We start from the raw sequence: 20,356 nt of genomic DNA on the forward strand, positions 1-20,356 counted from the left end.
ATGGAGGATAAAGTTTATTATGATTATACCATGCCTGCAATTTATGATGATTACAATGATGGTTGTGATAGTTTTACTCCCACTATTACTAATAAAATTGATTATGCTTATGTGGAGAGTAATGATACTTTTATGCATGTGAATAAGAATGCTTTATGTGATAGTTATATTGTTGAGTTTGTTCATGATGCTACTGAAATTTATTATGAGAGAGGGAAACATGGTTATATGCATCTTAATAATATTAAGTTTCCCCTCTTTATGTTGAGAATCTTGAAGTTGCGCTTGTGTTGCCTTTCTATGCTTGTTGCATTATGCGTACATGACTTGTTTATTTACAAGATTCCTTTTCATAGGAAGTGGGTTAGACTTAAAAGTGTTTCTTATTTATTTTTTATGCTCTCTTTTGCTTCAACTCTTATTTCTTGCGAGAGCATCATTAAAATTACTGAGCCCATCTTAATGGCTATAAAGAAAGCACTTCTTGAGAGATAACCCATGTTTTTATTTTGCTACTGTTTTGTTGTGTCTTGGAAGTTGTTACTACTGTAGCAACCTCTCCTTATCTTTATTTTATTGCATTGTTGTGCCAAGTAAAGTCTTTGATAGAGAGTTGATACTAGATTTGGATTTCTGCGCAGAAACAGATTTTTAGCTGTCACGGATTTGAGTTGATCTCTCTGTAGGAGAGTCTAAAAAAATCTGAAAAAATTCATGAGTAATCCTCAGATATGTACGCAACTTTCATTCAATTTGAGCTTCTTCATCTGAGCATGTTAAGTGCCTCGAAAAAATTCGTCTTTACGGACTATTCTGTTTTGACAGATTCTGCCTTTTATTTCACATTGCCTCCTTTACTGTGTTTGAGTGGATTTCTTTGCTCCATTAAATTTCAGTAGCCTTGGGTAATGTCAAGAAGTGTTGGGAATGATTGTGTCCTCTCTGAACATGTGAATTTTTGATTATGCACTAACCCTCTAATGAGATTGTTTTGAGTTTGGTGTGGAGGAAGTTTTCAAGGATCAAGAGAGGAGGATGATATAATACGATCAAGAAGAGTGAAAAGTCTAAGCTTGGGGATGCCCCCGTGGTTCATCCCTGCATATTTCAAGAAGACTCAAGCGTCTAAGCTTGGGGATGCCCAAGGCATCCCCTTCTTCATCAACAACTTATCAGGTCACCTCTAGTGAAACTATATTTTTATTCCGTCACATCTTATGTGCTTTACTTGGAGCGTCTGTGTGTTTTTATTTTCGTTTTGTTATTTTCATTCTCTGAATAAAATCGGATCCTAACATGCTTGTGTGGGAGAGAGACACGCTCCGCTTTTTCATATGAACACCAGTGTTCTTAGTTTTACTTTTAATGTTCATGGCGAAAGTTGAAAGCTGCTGCATTTATTGCTATTTGGTTGGAAACAGAAAATGCTTCATGTGGTAATTGGTATATTGTCTTGAATAATTTGATACTTGGCAATTGTTTTGAGCTCTCAAGTAGATCATGTTTAAGCTCTTGCATCATGTAGTTTAAACCTATTAGTGGAGAACTACTGTAGAGCTTGTTGAAATTTGGTTTGCATGATTGGTCTCTCTAAGGTCTAGATATTTTCTGGTAAAAGTGTTTGAGCAACAAGGAAGACATTGTAGAGTCTTATAATGCTTGCAATATGTTCTTATGTAAGTTTTGCTGTACCGGTTCATACTTGTGTTTGCTTCAAACAACCTTGCTAGCCAAAGCCTTGTACTGAGAGGGAATGCTTCTCGTGCATCCAAAACCTTGAGCCAAAACCTATGCCATTTATGTCCACCATAACTACCTACTATGTGGTATTTTTCTGCCATTCCAAGTAAATAGTTCATGTGCTATCTTTAAACAATTCAAAAGTTATTATCTCTTATTTGTGTCAATGTTTTATAGCTCATGAGGAAGTATGTGGTATTTTATCTTTCAATCTTGTTGGACAGACTTTCACCAATGGACTAGTGGCTTCATCCGCTTATCCAATAATTTTGCAAAAAGAGCTGGCAACGGGGTTCCCAGCCCCAATTAATTAACTTTCATTAATAATTCTCTTCACATGTTTTGCCCTGATTCATCAGTAAGCAACTTAATTTTGCAAATAGACACTCCTCCATGGTATGTGAAATATTGGAAGGCACCCGAGGATTCGGTTAGCCATGGCTTGTGAGAGCAAAATGTTGGGAGGAGTGTCATCTCTAAATAAAACTAAAGTACATGTGTAAACAAAAGAGAAGAGGGATGATCTACCTTGCTGGTAGAGATAACGTCCTTCATGGGAGCCGCTCTTTTGAAAGTCTGTTTGACGAGGGGGTTAGAGTGCCCACTACCATTCGTTGACAACAACAAAAACCTCTCAAAACTTTACTTTTATGCTCTCTATATGATTTCAAAACTTGAAAAGCTCTAGCACGTGATTTAATCCCTGCTTCCATCTGCGAAGGGCCTTTCTTTTACTTTATGTTGAGTCAGTTTACCTACTTCCTTCTATCTTAGAAGCAAACACTTGTGTCAACTGTGTGCATTGATTCTTACATACTTGCTTATTTGCACTCATCATATTACTTTGTGTTGACAATTATCCATGAGATATACATGTTGAAAGTTGAAAATAACTGCTGAAACTTAAATCTTCCTCTGTGTTGCTTCAAAACCTTCTATTAAGAATCTATTAGTTTATGAGTTAACTCTTATGCAAGACTTGTTGATGCTTGTCTTGAAAGTACTATTCATGAAAAGTCTTTGCTATATGATTCAGTTGTTTAGTCATTATCTTTACCATTGCTTTGAATCACTTCATTCATCTCATATGCTTTACAATGGTATTGATCAAGATTATGATAGTAGCATGGCACTTCAGAAATTATTCTTTTTATCGTTTACCTACTCGAGGGCGAGTAGGAACTAAGCTTGGGGATGCTTGATACGTCTCAAACGTATCTATAATTTCTTATGTTCCATGCTAGTTTTATGACAATACTCACATGTTTTACATACACTTTATATCATTTTGATGCATTTTCCGGCACTAACCTATTAACAAGATGCCGAAGCGCCAGTTCCTGTTTTCTGCTGTTTTTGGTTTCAGAAATCCTACACAAGAAATATTCTCGGAATTGGACGAAACAAAAGCCCACGGTCTTATTTTCCACGGAGGCTTCCAGAACACCGAAGAGGAGACGAAGGGGAGCCACGAGGCAGCCACACCCTAGGGGGGCGCGGCCCCACCCCTGGCCGCGCCGCCCTATGGGGTGGGCCCCTCGGGACTCCTCCGAGGCCGCCCTTTCGCCTATATATTCCTTCCATCGCGAAAACCCTAAAAGAGTCGACGATATTCCACGAAGAGTTCCGTAGCCGCCATCGCGAAGACAAGTTTCGGGGGACAGAATCTCTGTTCTGGCACGCCGCCGGGATGGGGAAGTGCCCCCGGAATCCATCTCCATCGACTTCATCGCCATCTTCATCGCCGTTGCTGTCTCCCATGATGAGGAGGGAGTAGTTCTCCCCCGAGGCTGAGGGCTCTACCGGTAGCTATGTGGTTCATCTCTCTCTCCCATGGTGTGATCTTTATGTGATCATGAGCTTTGTATCACTATTAATCTATGTGCTACTCTAGTGATGTAAAGTTGACAGTGTGTGCATCATGTAGTACTTGGCGTAGGTTATGATTGTAATCTCTTGTAGATTATGAAGTTAACTATTACTATGATAGTATTGATGTGATCTATTCCCCCTTTCATAGCTATTGTTGACAGCGTGTATGCTATGTTAGTACTCGGTCTAAATTGCAACGGTCTATTATCCACTCTAGAGGTTACTTTAATATGAACTCCGGATTCACTCTCCACGGTGTGATGGTGACAGTGTGCTGATACGTCTCCAATGTATCTATAACTTCTGATGTTCCATGCTTGTTTTATGACAATACCTACATGTTTTATTCATACTTTATATCGTTTTGATGCATTTTCCGGAACTAACCTATTAACAAGATGCCGAAGTGCCAGTTCCTATTTTCTGTTGTTTTTGGTTTCAGAAATCTTACACAGGAAATATTCTCGGAATTGGACGAAATTAATGCCCACGATCTTATATTTCACGGAAGCTTCCAGAGAGCCAGAGAGGGCCAGAGGGGAGCCCTGTGGGCCCCACCCCACATGGCGGCGCGGCCAAGGGGGGGGAGGGCGCCAGCCTATGGGGGGGCCACCCTTGGCTCCTCCGAGGCTGCCCTTCCGCCTATATATTCTCTCCGCCTCGAAAACCCTAAAAACATAAGCCACGAGATGAGAAAAGTTACGCAGCCGCCGCCATCGCGAAGCCAAGATTCGGGGGACAGAAGTCTCTGTTCCGGCACGTCGCCGGGACGGGGAAGTGCCCCCGGAAGGCATCTCCATCGACACCACCGCCATCTTCATCGCCGCTATTGTCTCCTATGATGAGGAGGGAGTAGTTCTCCCCCGAGGCTAAGGGCTCTACCGATAGCTATGTGGTTCATTTCTCTCTCATGTACTTCAATACAATGATCTCATGAGCTGCCTTACATGATTGAGATCCATATGATGAGCTTTGTAATCTAGATGCCGTTATGCTATTCAAGTGGGTTTTACTTATGTGATCTCCGGAGACTCCTTGTCCCACGTGTGTAAAGGTGATAGTGTGTGCACCGTGTGGGTCTCTTAGGCTATATTTCACAGAATACTTGTTCACTGAGTTATGATTTTAGTTGGATGTCTCTATGAAATTGTGGTGTGTTAGTACCTCCTATGAATGCTCACAGTGACAGCGTGGAGTGTTTATTAGTACTTGGGAATACATCTTTAAGGTTTGCTTGCGCAGCCCTACACGGTGAATCAGTGTTCGTTATCCGGCCAGAGAGTAGTTCAGAATAGCATAGTGAAGTGCTTATATTTATATTCCTTTATGATATCATTGTTGAGAGTGTCCACTAGTGAAAGTATGATCCCTAGGCATTGTTTCCAAATATTGAATCACCGTTTATTTACTGTTCTACTGCATGTTTACTTGCTGCCATATTTATTTCAGATTGTTATTACCACTCATATTCACCCATATCACTTGCATTTTACTATCTCTTCGCCGAACTAGTGCGCCTATACATATGACAAGTGTATTAGGTGTGTTGGGGACACAAGAGACTTCTTGTATCTTAATTGCAGGGTTGCTTGAGAGGGATATCTTTGACCTCTACCTCCCTGAGTTCGATAAACCTTGGGTGATTCACTTAAGGGAAACTTGCTGCTGTTCTACAAACCTCTGCTCTTGGAGGCCCAACACTGTCTACAGGAATAGAAGCGTGCGTAGACATCAAGCTATTTTCTGGCGCCGTTGCCGGGGAGGTAAGGTAAAAGGTATTCACATCCTCCGACTACTAAGCTATTTCCTAGCACTGTTGCCGGTGTGTGAGTGCTCGAAGCTATTTCCTTTAGATTATGCAATTATATCTTTTTGTTTCTTGTTTTTATTTCACTAGTTAGACTTAATGGAAAACAACAAAAATATTAGAGATCTTTATAGTATTTATCTTGAGTTAGGACATGAGGTGTTTGAAGAGAAAATTAAAAAACCTATGGAACTTTATATGCATGCTAATGGCAATGTTATTAGTATGAATGCTTTGAACACCATTGTTGCTAATGCTATGGAAAATTCTAAGCTTGGGGAAGCTGGTTTTGATGAACATGATATTTTTAGTCCCCCAAGTTTTGAGGAGAAAATTTACTTTGATGATACTTTGCCTCCCATTTATGATGATTGTAATGATAGTGGTATTTTGGTGCCACTTACTATGGAGGATAAAGTTTATTATGATTATACTATGCCTCCTATATTTGATGATGATAATAATAATGATAGCTACTTTGTTGAATTTGCTCCCACTACAATTAATAAGAATGACTATGCTTATGTTGGGAGTAGTAATTATTTTATGCATGAGACTCATGATAAGAATGCTTTATGTGATTGTTATATTGTTGAGTTTGTTCATGAAGCTACTGGAAATTATTATGAGAGAGGAAAATATGGTTGTAGAAATTTTCATGTTACTAAAACACCTCTCTACATGGTGAAAATTTTGAAGTTACTTGTGTTTTATCTTCCAATGCTTGGCACTTTGATCTTCATGAATTTACTTGTGTACAAGATTCCTTTTCATAGGAAGTGGGTTAGACTTAAAAGTGTTTCTTATTTGCTTTTTTATGCTCTCTTTGCTTCAACTCTCATCTTTATGTGAGCATCATTAAAATTACTGAGCCCATCTTAATGGCTATAAAGAAAGCACTTCTTGGGAGATAACCCATGCTTTTATTTTGCTACTGTTTTGTTGTGTCTTGGAAGTTGTTACTACTGTAGCAACATCTCCTTATCTTTATTTTATTGCATTGTTGTGCCAAGTAAAGTCTTTGATAGTAAAGATGATACTAGATTTGGATTACTGCGCAGAAACAGAATTCTTACTGTCACGAAATTGAGTAGCCCCGTCTGTAGGTAACTCATAAAAATCTTCCAATTTACGTGCGTGATCCTCAGATATTTACGCAACTTTCATTCAATTTGAGCTTTTTCATCTGAGCAAGTTAAGTGCCCCTGAAAAATTCGTCTTTACGGACTGTTCTGTTTTGACAGATTATGCCTTTTATTTCGCATTGCCTCTTTTGCTATATTGGATGGATTTCTTTGTTCCATTAACTTTCAGTAGCTTTGAGCAATGTCCAGAAGTGTTAAGAATGATTGTGTTACCTCTGAACATGTGAATTTTTGATTATGCACTAACCCTCTAATGAGTTTGTTTTGAGTTTGGTGTGGAGGAAGTTTTCAAGGGTCAAGAGAGGAGGATGATACAATATGATCAAGGAGAGTGAAAACTCTAAGCTTGGGGATGCCCCCGTGGTTCATCCCTGCATATTTCAAGAAGACTCAAGCATCTAAGCTTGGGGATGCCCAAGGCATCCCCTTCTTCATCGACAACTTATCAGGTCACGTCTAGTGAAACTATATTTTTATTCCGTCACATCTTATGTGCTTTACTTGGAGCGTCTGTGTGCTTTTATTTTCGTTTTGTTATTTTCATTCTCCGAGTAAAATCGGATCCTAGCATTCTTTGTGTGGGAGAGAGACACGCTCCGCTATTGCATATGAACACATGTGTTCTTAGCTTTACTCTTAATGTTCATGGCGAAGGTTGAAAACTGCTTCATTCATTGTTATATGGTTGGAAACAGAAAATGCTTCATGTGGTAATTGGTATAATGTCTTCAATAATTTGATACTTGGCAATTGTTGTGCTCAAATAGATCATGTTTAAGCTCTTGCATCATGTACTTTGCACCTTGCTTGTGACGGTACAGCACACGTCCATTGGGAACCCCAAGAGGAAGGTATGATGCGTACAACAGCGAGTTTTCCCTCAGAAAGAAATCAAGGTTATCGAACTAGTAGGAGCCAAGAAGCACGTTGAAGGTTGTTGGTGGCGGAGTGTAGTGCGGCGCAACACCAGGGATTCCGGCGCCAACGTGGAACCTGCACAACACAATTCAAGTACTTTGCCCCAACTTAACAGTGAGGTTGTCAATCTCACCGGCTTGCTGTAACAAAGGATTAGATGTATAGTGTTGAAGATGATGTTTGCAAAGAAGAGTAAAAACAAGTATTGCAGTAGATTGTATTCGATGTAAAAGAATGGACCGGGGTCCACAGTTCACTAGTGGTGTCTCTCCGATAAGAAATAGCATGTTGGGTGAACAAATTACAGTTGGGCAATTGACAAATAAAGAGGGCATGACAATGCACATACATATCATGATGAGTAGTGTGAAATTCAATCGGGCATTACGACAAAGTACCTAGACCGCTATCCAGCATGCATCTATGCCTAAAAAGTCCACCTTCAGGTTATCATCCGAACCATTTCCAGTATTAAGTTGCAAACAACAGACAATTGCATTAAGTATGGTGCGTAATGTAATCAACACAAATATCCTTAGACAAAGCATTGATGTTTTATCCCTAGTGGCAACAACACATCCACAACCTTAGAACTTTTACATCATTGTCCCAGATTAAATGGAGGCATGAACCCACTATCGAGCATAAATACTCCCTCTTGGAGTTACAAGTATCAACTTGGCCAGAGCCTCTACTAGCAACGGAGAGCATGCAAGATCATAAACAACACATATATGATAGATTGATAATCAACATAACATAGTATTCCATATTCATCGGATCCCAACAAACGCAACATGTAGCATTACAAATAGATGATCTTGATCATGTTAGGCAGCTCACAAGATCCAACAATGATAGCACAATGAGGAGAAGACGACCATCTAGCTACTGCTATGGACCCATAGTCCAGGGGTGAACTACTCACACATCAATCCGGAGGTGATCATGGCGATGAAGAATCCTCCGGGAGATGATTCCCCTCTCCGGGAGGGTGCCGGAGGCGATCTCCTGAATCCCCCGAGATGGGATTCGCGGTGGCGGAGTCTCTGGAAGGTTTTCCGTATCGTGGCTCTCGGTACTGGGGTTTTCGCGACGAAGGCTTTAAGTAGGTGAAAGGGTAGGTCAGGGGGCGTCACGAGGGCCCCACACAACAGGGCGCGCGGCCCCAGCCCTGGCCACGCGGCCCTGGCGTGGAGGCGCCTCGTGGCCCCACTTCGTAACTCCTCAGGTCTTTTGGAAGCTTCGTGGAAAAATAAGACCCTGGGCGTTGATTTCGTCCAATTCCGAGAATATTTCCTTACTAGGATTTTTGAAACCAAAAACAGCAGAAAACAGCAACTGGCTCTTCGGCATCTCGTCAATAGGTTAGTGCCGGAAAATGCATAAATATGACATAAAGTATGTATAAAACATGTGAGTATCATCAATAAAGTAGCATGGAACATAAAAAATTATAGATACGTTTGAGACGTATCAAGCATCCCCAAGCTTAGTTCCTACTCGTCCCGAGTAGGTAAACGATAAAAAAGATAATTTCTGAAGTGACATGCTATCATAATCTTGATCAATACTATTGTAAGCATATGTAATGAATGCAGCGATTCGAAGCAATGGTAAAGACAATGAGTAAACAACTAAATCATATAGCAAATACTTTTCATGAATAGTACTTTCAAGACAAGCATCAATAAGTCTTGCATAAGAGTTAACACATAAAGCAATAGATTCAAAGTAAAGGCATTGAAGCAACACAAAGGAAGATATAAGTTTCAGCAGTTGCTTTCAACTTGTAACATGTATATCTCATGGATAATTGTCAACACAAAGTAATATAACAAGTGCAATAGGTAGACATGTAAGAATCAATGCACACAGTTGACACAAGTGTTTGCTTCTAAGATAGAAAGAAGTAGGTAAACTGACTCAACATAAAAGTAGAAGAATGGCCCTTCGCAGAGGGAAGCATGGATTGCTATATTTGTGCTAGAGCTTTTATTTTGAAAACAAGAAACAATTTTGTCAATGGTAGTAATAAAGCATATGTGTTATGTATAATATATCCTACAAGTTGCAAGCCTCATGCATAGATTACCAATAGTGCCCGCACCTTGTCCTAATTAGCTTGGATTTACATGGATTATCATTGCATAACATATGTTTTAACCAAGTGTCACAAAGGGGTACCTCTATGCCGCTTGTACAAAGGTCTAAGGAGAAAGTTCGCATTGGATTTCTCGCTTTTGATTATTCTCAACTTAGACATCCATACCGGGACAACATAGACAACAGATAATGGACTCCTCTTTAATGCATAAACATTCAACAACAGATAATATTCTCATAAGAGATTGAGGATTGTTGTCCAAACTGAAACTTCCACCATGGATCATGGCTTTAGTTAGCGGCCCAATGTTCTTCTCTAACAATATGCATACTCAAACCATTTGATCATGATAAATCACCCTTACTTCAGACAAGACAAACATGCATAGCAACTCACATGATATTCAACAAAGTGAAATAGTTGATGGCGTCCCTAGGAACATGGTTATCGCTCAACAAGCAACTTATTAAGAAATAAGACACATAAGTACATATTCAATACCACAATAGTTTCCAGGCTATTTTTCCCATGAGCTATATATTGCAAAGACAAAGAATGGAATTTTAAAGGTAGCACTCAAGCAATTTACTTTGGAATGGCGGAAAATACCATGTAGTAGGTAGGTATGGTGGACACAAATGGCATAGTTTTTGGCTCAAGGATTTGGATGCACGAGAAGTATTCCCTCTCAATACAAGGCTTAGGCTAGCAAGGTTGTTTGAAGCAAACTCAAGTATGAACCGGTACAGCAAAACTTACAGAAGAACATATTTCAAGCATTATAAGACTCTACACTGTCTTCCTTGTTGTTCAAACCCTCACCAGAAAATATCTAGACCTAGAGAGATCAATCATGCAAACCAAATTTTAACAAGCTATACGGTATTTCTTCACTAATAGGTGCAAAGTATATGATGCAAGAGCTTAAATATGAGCACAACAATTGCCAAGTATCAAATTATTCAAGACATTGTACCAACCACCACATGTAGCATTTTCTGTTTCCAACCATATAACAATTAACGAAGCAGTTTCAACCTTCGCCATGAACATTAAGAATAAAGCTAAGAACATATGTGTTCATATGCAACAGCGGAGCGTGTCTCTCTCTCACACAATGAATGCTAGGATCCAATTTTATTCAAACAAAACAAAAACAAGAACATAAAGACGCTCCAAGTAAAGCACATAAGATGTGACGGAATAAAAATATAGTTTCACTAGAGGTGACCTGATAATATTGTCGATGAAGAAGGGGATGCCTTGGGCATCCCCAAGCTTAGATGCTTGAGTCTTCTTGAAATATGCAGGGATGAACCATGGGGGCATCCCCAAGCTTAGAGCTTTCACTCTCCTTGATCATATTGTATCATCCTCCTCTCTTGATCCTTGAAAACTTCCTCCACACCAAACTCGAAACAAACTCATTAGAGGGTTAGTGCATAATCAAAAATTCACATGTTCAGAGGTGACATAATCATTCTCAACACTTCTGGACATTGCACAAAGCTACTGAAAGTTAATGGAACAAAGAAATCCATCAAGCTTAGCAAAACAGACAATGCGAAATAAAAGGCAGAATCTGTCAAAACAGAACAGTCCGTAAAGACGAAATTTTCTGGGGCACCAGACTTGCTCAAATGAGAAAACTCAAAACTAATGAAAGTTGCGTACGTATCTGAGGATCACACACGTAAATTGGCAAATTTTTCTGAGTTACCTACAGACGTGGCGACTCAATTTCGTGACAGCAAGAAAACTGTTTCTGCGCAGTAATCCAAATCTAGTATGAACTTTACCATCAAAGACTTTACTTGGCACAACAATGCAATAAAATAAAGATAAGGAGAGGTTGCTACAGTAGTAACAACTTCCAAGACTCAAATATAAAACAAAAGTGCAGAAGTAAAATCATGGGTTGTCTCCCATAAGCGCTTTTCTTTAACGCCTTTCAGCTAGGCGCAGAAAGTGTGTATCAAGTATTATCAAGAGATGAAGCATCAATGCATTGTATCTTATCTATGTAAGTTTCAGAGGCTCCTTTTTCATTACTCTTAGGCTTGCTATTCTCATCAAACAAATTTTCAGCAACAATCCAATCAAAATTCTTTTCTAGTGCTTCATGTATTCCTAAGAGCTTAATAGGTATTGGTACTTTAATCTCCCCACCATTATTAACATTATTAGTGTACCTTATTCTATCCATGTCCAGTTTTTCAAGTGTTTTTGCAAAGTCGGTGAACAACCCAAGCCTCTTATGCTTAATAAAGACTTTTCTAGCCTCTCTAGCTACACCAGCAAATTCTTTGAGAAGGGTTTCTAAAACAAAATCTTTCTTTTCTCTTTCTTCCATATCACCTAGTGTAAGAAACATATGTTGCATTATAGGATTGAGATTGAAAAATCTAGCTTCCAACATGTGTACCAAAGAGGCAGCAACAATTTCATAAGTAGGAGCAAGTTCTACCAAATGTCTATCTTCAAAATCTTCAACCATACTAACATGAGCGAAAAATTCTTCTATATTATCTCTTCCAATGATAGACCCTTGTCCTACCGGTATGTCTTTCAGTGTGAACTTAGAAGGAAACATGATGAAATAAGTAAAGTAAATGAAAGTAACTAATTTTTTTTGTGTTTTTGATATAGAGAGCGCAAACAAGATAGTAAATAAAGTAAATGCAAGTAACTAATTTTTTGTGTGTTTTGATATAAGAAAGCAAACAAAGCAGTAAATAAAGAAAAGTAAAGCAAGACAAAAACAAAGTAAAGAGATTGGAAGTGGGAGACTTCCCTTTGCAGCGTGTCTTGATCTCCCCGGCAACGGCGCCAGAAAAAACGTTGCTTGTGACGGTACAACACACGTCCGTTGGGAACCCCAAGAGGAAGGTATGATGCGTACAACATCGAGTTTTCCCTCAGAAAGAAACCAAGGTTATCGAACCAGTAGGAGCCAAGAAGCACGTTGAAGGTTGTTGGTGGCGGAGTGTAGTGCGGCGCAACACCAGGGATTCCGACGCCAACGTGGAACCTGCACAACACAATCCAAGTACTTTGCCCCAACTTAACAGTGAGGTTGTCAATCTCACCGGCTTGCTGTAACAAAGGATTAGATGTATAGTGTGGAAGATGATGTTTGCAAAGAACAGTAAAAACAAGTATTGCAGTAGATTGTATTCGATGTAAAAGAATGGACCGGGGTCCACAGTTCACTAGTGGTGTCTCTCCGATAAGAAATAGCATGTTGGGTGAACAAATTACAGTTGGGCAATTGACAAATAAAGAGGGCATGACAATGCACGTACATATCATGATGAGTAGTGTGAAATTCAATCGGGCATTACGACAAAGTACATAGACCGCTATCTAGCATGCATCTATGCCTAAAAAGTCCACCTTCAGGTTATCTTCCGAACCATTTCCAGTATTAAGTTGCAAACAACAGACAATTGCATTAAGTATGGTGCGTAATGTAATCAACACAAATATCCTTAGACAAAGCATTGATGTTTTATCCCTAGTGGCAACAGCACATCCACAACCTTAGAACTTTCTCACATCCTTTGTCCCGAGTTAAATGGAGGCATGAACCCACTATCGAGCATAAATACTCCCTCTTGGAGTTACAAGTATCAACTTGGCCAGAGCCTCTACTAGCAACGGAGAGCATGCAAGATCATAAACAACACATATATGATAGATTGATAATCAACATAACATAGTATTCCATATTCATCGGATCCCAACAAACGCAATATGTAGCATTACAAATAGATGATCTTGATCATGTTAGGCAGCTCACAAGATCCAACAATGATAGCACAATGAGGAGAAGACGACCATCTAGCTACTGCTATGGACCCATAGTCCAGGGGTGAACTACTCACACATCAATCCGGAGGCGATCATGGCGATGAAGAATCCTCCGGGAGATGATTCCCCTCTCCGGCAGGGTGCTGGAGGCGATCTCCTGAATCCCCCGAGATGGGATTCGCGGTGTCGGCGTCTCTGGAAGGTTTTCCGTATCGTGGCTCTCGGTATTGGGGTTTTCGCGACAAAGGCTTTAAGTAGGCGGAAGGGTAGGTCAGGGGGCGTCACGAGGGCCCCACACAACAGGGCGGCGCGGCCCCAGCCCTGGCCGCGCGGCCCTGGCGTGGCGGCGTCTCGTGGCCCCACTTCGTAACTCCTCCGGTCTTCTGAAAGCTTCGTGGAAAAATAAGACCCTGGGCGTTGATTTCGTCCAATTCCGAGAATATTTCCTTACTAGGATTTCAAAAACCAAAAACAACAGAAAACATCAACTGGCTCTTCGGCATCTCGTCAATAGGTTAGTGCCGGAAAATACATAAATATGACATAAAGTATGTATAAAACATGTGAGTATCATCAATAAAGTATCATGGAACATTAGAAATTATAGATACGTTTGAGACGTATCACACCTATTAGTGAAGAAACACCATAGAGCTTGTTGAAATTTGGTTTGCATGATTGGTCTCTCTAAAGTCTAGATATTTTCTGGTGAGGGTTTGAACAACAAGGAAGACAGTGTAGAGTCTTATAATGCTTGCAATATGTTCTTATGTAAGTTTTGCTGTACCGGTTCGTACTTGTGTTTGCTTCAAACAACCTTGCTAGCCTAAGCCTTGTATTGAGAGGGATTACTTCTCGTGCATCCAAATCCTTGAGCCAAAAACTATGCCATTCGTGTCCACCATACCTACCTACTACATGGTATTTCTCTGCCATTCCAAAGTAAATTGCTTGAGTGCTACCTTTAAAATTCCATTCTTTGTCTTTGCAATATATAGTTCATGGGAAAATAGCCTTAAAAACTATTGTGGTATTAAATATGTACTTATGTATCTTATTTCTTATAAGTTGCTTGTTGAGCAGTAACCATGTTTCTGGGGACGCCATCAACTATTTCACCTTTGTTGAATATCGTGTGAGTTGCTATGCATGTTCGTCTTGTCTGAAGTAAGGGTGATTTATCATGATCAAATGGTTTGAGTATGCATATTGTTAGAGAAGAACATTGGGCCGCTAACTAAAGCCATGATCCATGGTGGAAGTTTCAGTTTGGACAACAATCCTCAATCTCTTATGTGAATATTATCTGTTGTTGAATGCTTATGCATTAAAGAGGAGTCCATTATCTATTTTCTATGTTGTCCCGGTATGGATATCTAAGTTGAGAATAACCAAAAGCGAGAAATCCAATGCGAGCTTTCACCTTAGACCTTTGTACATGCGTCATAGAGGTACCCCTTTGTGACACTTGGTTGAAACATATGCTATGCAATGATAATCCATGAAAATCCAAGCTAATTAGGACAAGGTGCAGGCACTATTGGTAATCTATGCATGAGGCTTGCAACTTATAGGATGTCTTATACATAAGACATATGAATTATTACTACCGTTGACAAAATTGTTTCTATGTTTTCAAAATAAAAGCTCTAGCACAAATATAGCAATCCATGCTTCCCTCTGCGAAGGGCCCATTCTTTTACTTTTATGTTTAGTCAGTTTACCTACTTCTTTCTATCTTAGAAGCAAACACTTGTGTCAACTGTGTGCATTGATTCCTACATACTTGCTTATTTGCATTCATCATATTACTTTGTGTTGACAATTATCCATGAGATAAACATGTTGAAGTTGAAAGCAACTGCTGAAACGTATATCTTCCTTTGTGTTGTTTCAAAACTTTCTACTAAGAATTTATTACTTTAAGAGTTAACTCTTATGCAAGACTTATTGATGCTTGTCTTGAAAGTACTATTCATGAAAAGTCTTTGCTATATGATTCAGTTGTTTAGTCATTGTCTTTACCATTGCTTTGAATCACTTCATTCATTTCATATGCTTTACAATAGTATGATCAAGGTTATGTAAGTAGCATGTCACTACAGAAATTATTCTTGTTATCGTTTACCTACTCGAGGGCGAGTAGGAACTAAGCTTGGGGATGCTGATACGACTCCAACGTATCTATAATTTCTGATGTTCCATGCTTGTTTTATGACAATACCTACATGTTTTATTCATACTTTATATCGTTTTGATGCATTTTCCGGAACTAACCTATTAACAAGATGCCGAAGTGCCAGTTCCTGTTTTCTGCTGTTTTTGGTTTCAGAAATCTTACACAGGAAATATTCTCGGAATTGGACGAAATTAATGCCCACGATCTTATATTTCACGGAAGCTTCCAGAGAGCCAGAGAGGGACCAGAGGGGAGCCCTGGGGGCCCCACCCCACATGGCGGCGCGGCCAAGGGGGGGGCGCCAGCCTATGGGGGGCCACCCCCTGGCTCCTCCGAGGCTGCCCTTCCGCCTATATATTCTCTCCGCCTCGAAAACTCTAAAAACATAAGCCACGAGACGAGAAAAGTTACGCAGCCGCCGCCATCGCGAAGCCAAGATTCGGGGGACAGAAGTCTCTGTTCCGGCACGCCGCCGGGACGGGGAAGTGCCCCCGGAAGGCATCACCATCGAAACCACCGCCATCTTCATCGCCGCTGCTGTCTCCTATGATGAGGAGGGAGTAGTTCTCCCCCGAGGCTAAGGGCTCTACCGGTAGCTATGTGGTTCATCTCTCTCTCATGTACTTCAATACAATGATCTCATGAGCTGCCTTACATGATTGAGATCCATATGATGAGCTTTGTAATCTAGATGTCGTTATGCTATTCAAGTGGGTTTTACTTATGTGATCTCCGGAGACTCCTTGTCCCACGTGTGTAAAGGTGACAGTGTGTGCACCGTGTGGGTCTCTTAGGCTATATTTCACAGAATACTTGTTGCTAGCGTACAGTTGACGTGGGCGTAGTAGCTTCCTTGTGACGGTAAAGCACTCGTCCGTTGGGAACCCCAAGAGGAAGGTATGATGTGTACAGCAGCAAGTTTTCCCTCAGTAAGAAACCAAGGTTTATCGAACCAGTAGGAGCCAAGAAGCACGTTGAAGGTTGTTGGTGGCGGAGTGTAGTGCGGCGCAACACCAGGGATTCCGGCGCCAACGTGGAACCTGCACAACACAATCCAAGTACTTTGCCCCAACTTAACAGTGAGGTTGTCAATCTCACCGGCTTGCTGTAACAAAGGATTAGATGTATAGTGTGGAAGATGATGTTTGCAAAGAACAGAAGAAACAAGTATTGCAGTAGATTGTATTCGATGTAAAAGAATGGACCGGGGTCCACAGTTCACTAGTGGTGTCTCTCCAATAAGAATTAGCATGTTGGGTGAACAAATTACAGTTGGGCAATTGACAAATAAAGAGGGCATAACAATGCACATACATATTATGATGAGTAGTGTGAGATTCAATTGGGCATTACGACAAAGTACATAGACCGCTATCCAGCATGCATCTATGCATAAAAAGTCCACCTTCAGGTTATCATCCGAACCCCTTCCGTATTAAGTTGCAAACAACAGACAATTGCATTAAGTATGGTGCGTAATATAATCAACAAATACATCCTTAGACATAGCATTGATGTTTTATCCCTAGTGGCAACATCACATCCACAACCTTAGAACTTTCTGTCACTGTCCCAAATTTAATGGAGGCATGAACCCACTATCGAGCATAAATACTCCCTCTTGGAGTTACAAGTATCAACTTGGCCAGAGCCTCTACTAGCAACGGAGAGCATGCAAGATCATAAACAACACATAGATGATAGATTGATAATCAACATAACATAGTATTCCATATTCATCGGATCCCAACAAACGCAACATGTAGCATTACAGATAGATGATCTTGATCATGTTAGGCAGCTCACAAGATCCAACAATGATAGCACATGAGAAGAAGACAATCATCTAGCTACTGCTATGGACCCATAGTCCAGGGGTGAACTACTCACACATCAATCCGGAGGCGATCATGGCGATGAAGAGTCCTCAGGGAGATGATTCCCCTCTCCGGCAGGGTGCCGGAGGCGATCTCCTGAATCCCCCGAGATGGGATTGGCGGAGGCGGCGTCTCTGGAAGGTTTTCCGTATCGTGGCTCTCGGTACTGGGGTATTCGCGACGAAGGCTTTAAGTAGGCGGAAGGGTGGAGTCGGAGGAGTCACGGGGCCCACACGCTAGGGCCGCGGGGCCCCCCTTGGGCCGCGCCGCCCTAGTGTGGCGGCGCCCCGTGGCCCCACTTCGTTTCTCCCTCGGTCTTCTGGAAGCTTCGTGGAAAAATAGGCCCCTGGGCGTTGATTTCGTCCAATTCCGAGAATATTTCCTTACTAGGATTTCTGAAACCAAAAACAGCAGAAAACAACAACTGGCTCTTCGGCATCTCGTCAATAGGTTAGTGCCGGAAAATGCATAAATATGACATAAAGTATGTATAAAACATGTGTGTATCATCAATAAAGTAGCATGGAACATAAGAAATTATAGATATGTTTGAGACGTATCAAGCATCCCCAAGCTTAGTTCCTACTCGTCCCGAGCAGGTAAACGATAACAAAGATAATTTCTGAAGTGACATGCTATCATAATCTTGATCAATACTATTGTAAGCACATGTAATGAATGCAGCGATTCGAAGCAGTGGTAAAGAGCAATGAGTAAACAATTGAATCATATAGCAAAGACTTTTCATGAATAGTACTTTCAAGACAAGCATCAATAAGTCTTGCATAAGAGTTAACTCATAAAGCAATAGATTCAAAGTAAAAGCATTGAAGCAACACAAAGGAAGATATAAGTTTCAGCAGTTGCTTTCAACTTGTAACATGTATATCTCATGGATAGTTGTCAACATAAAGCAATATAACAAGTGCAATAGGTAAACATGTAAGAATCAATGCACAGTTAACACAAGTGTTTGCTTCTAAGGTAGAAAGAAGTAGGTTAACTGACTCAACATAAAAGTAAAAGAATGGCCCTTCGCAGAGGGAAGCATGGATTGCTATATTTGTGCTAGAGCTTTTATTTTGGAAACAAGAAACAATTTTGTCAACGGTAGTAATAAAGCATATGTGTTATGTATAATATATCCTATAAGTTGCAAGCCTCATGCATAGATTACCAATAGTGCCCGCACCTCATCCTAATTAGCTTGGATTTACATGGATTATCATTGCATAACATATGTTTTAACTAAGTGTCACAAAGGGGTACCTCTATGCCGCCTGTACAAAGGTCTAAGGAGAAAGTTCGCATTGGATTTCTCGCTTTTGATTATTCTCAACTTAGACATCCATACCGGGACAACATAGACAACAGATAATGGACTCCTCTTTAATGCATAAGCATTCAACACCAGATAATATTCTCATAAGAGATTGAGGTTTGTTGTCCAAACTGAAACTTCCACCATGGATCATGGCTTTAGTTAGCGGCCCAATGTTTTTCTCTAACAATATGCATACTCAAACCATTTGATCATGATAAATCACCCTTACTTCAGACAAGACGAACATGCATAGCAACTCACATGATATTCAACAAAGGTGAAATAGTTGATGGCGTCCCCAGGAACATGGTTATCGCTCAACAAGCAACTTATTAAGAAATAGAACACATAAGTACATATTCAATACCACAATAGTTTTTAAGCTATTTGTACCATGAGCTATATATTGCAAAGATAAAGAATGGAATTTTAAAGGTAGCACTCAAGAAATTTACTTTGGAATGGCGGAAAAATACCATGTAGTAGGTAGGTATGGTGGACACAAATGGCATAGTTTTTGGCTCAAGGATTTTGCATGCACGAGAAGTAATCCCTCTCAATACAAGGCTTAGGCTAGCAAGGTTGTTTGAAGCAAACACAAGTATGAACCGGTACAGCAAAACTTACATAAGAACATATTGCAAGCATTATAAGACTCTACACTGTCTTCCTTGTTGTTCAAACCCTCACCAGAAAATATCTAGACTTAGAGAGACCAATCATGCAAACCAAATTTTAACAAGCTCTACAGTATTTCTTCTCTAATAGGTGCAATTTATATGATGCAAGAGCTTAAACATGAGCACAACAATTGACAAGTATCAAATTATTCAAGACATTATACCAATTACCCCATGTAGCATTTTCTGTTTCCAACCATATAACAATTAACGAAGCAGTTTCAACCTTCGCCATGAACATTATGGATAAAGCTAAGAACATATGTGTTCATATGCAACAACGGAGCGTGTCTCTCTCCCACACAATGAATGCTAGGATCCAATTTTATTCAAACAAGAACATAAAGATGCTCCAAGTAAAGCACATAAGATGTGACGGAATAAAAATATAATTTCACTAGAGGAACCTGATAATGTTGTCGATGAAGAAGGGGATGCCTTGGGGATCCCCAAGCTTAGATGCTTGAGTCTTCTTGAAATATGCAGGGATGAACCACGGGGGCATCCCCAAGCTTAGAGCTTTCACTCTCCTTGATCATATTGTATCATCCTCCTCTCTTGATCCTTGAAAACTTCCTCCACACCAAACTCGAAACAAACTCATTAGAGGGTTAGTGCATAATCAAAAATTCACATGTTCAGAGGTGACATAGTCATTCTTAACAATTCTGGATATTGCACAAAGCTACTGAAAGTTAATGGAACAAAGAAATCCATCAAGCATAGCAAAACAAGCAATGTGAAATAAAAGGCAGAATCTGTCAAAACAGAACAGTCCGTAAAGACGAATTTTTCTGGGGCACCAGACTTGCTCAAATGAGAAAAATCAAAACTAATGAAAGTTGCGTACATATCTGAGGATCATGCATGTAAATTGGCATGTTTTTCTGAGTT

The sequence above is a fragment of the Lolium perenne genome, chromosome 7, assembly GCF_019359855.2.
Source record: "Lolium perenne isolate Kyuss_39 chromosome 7, Kyuss_2.0, whole genome shotgun sequence".
Taxonomy (NCBI): domain Eukaryota; kingdom Viridiplantae; phylum Streptophyta; class Magnoliopsida; order Poales; family Poaceae; genus Lolium; species Lolium perenne.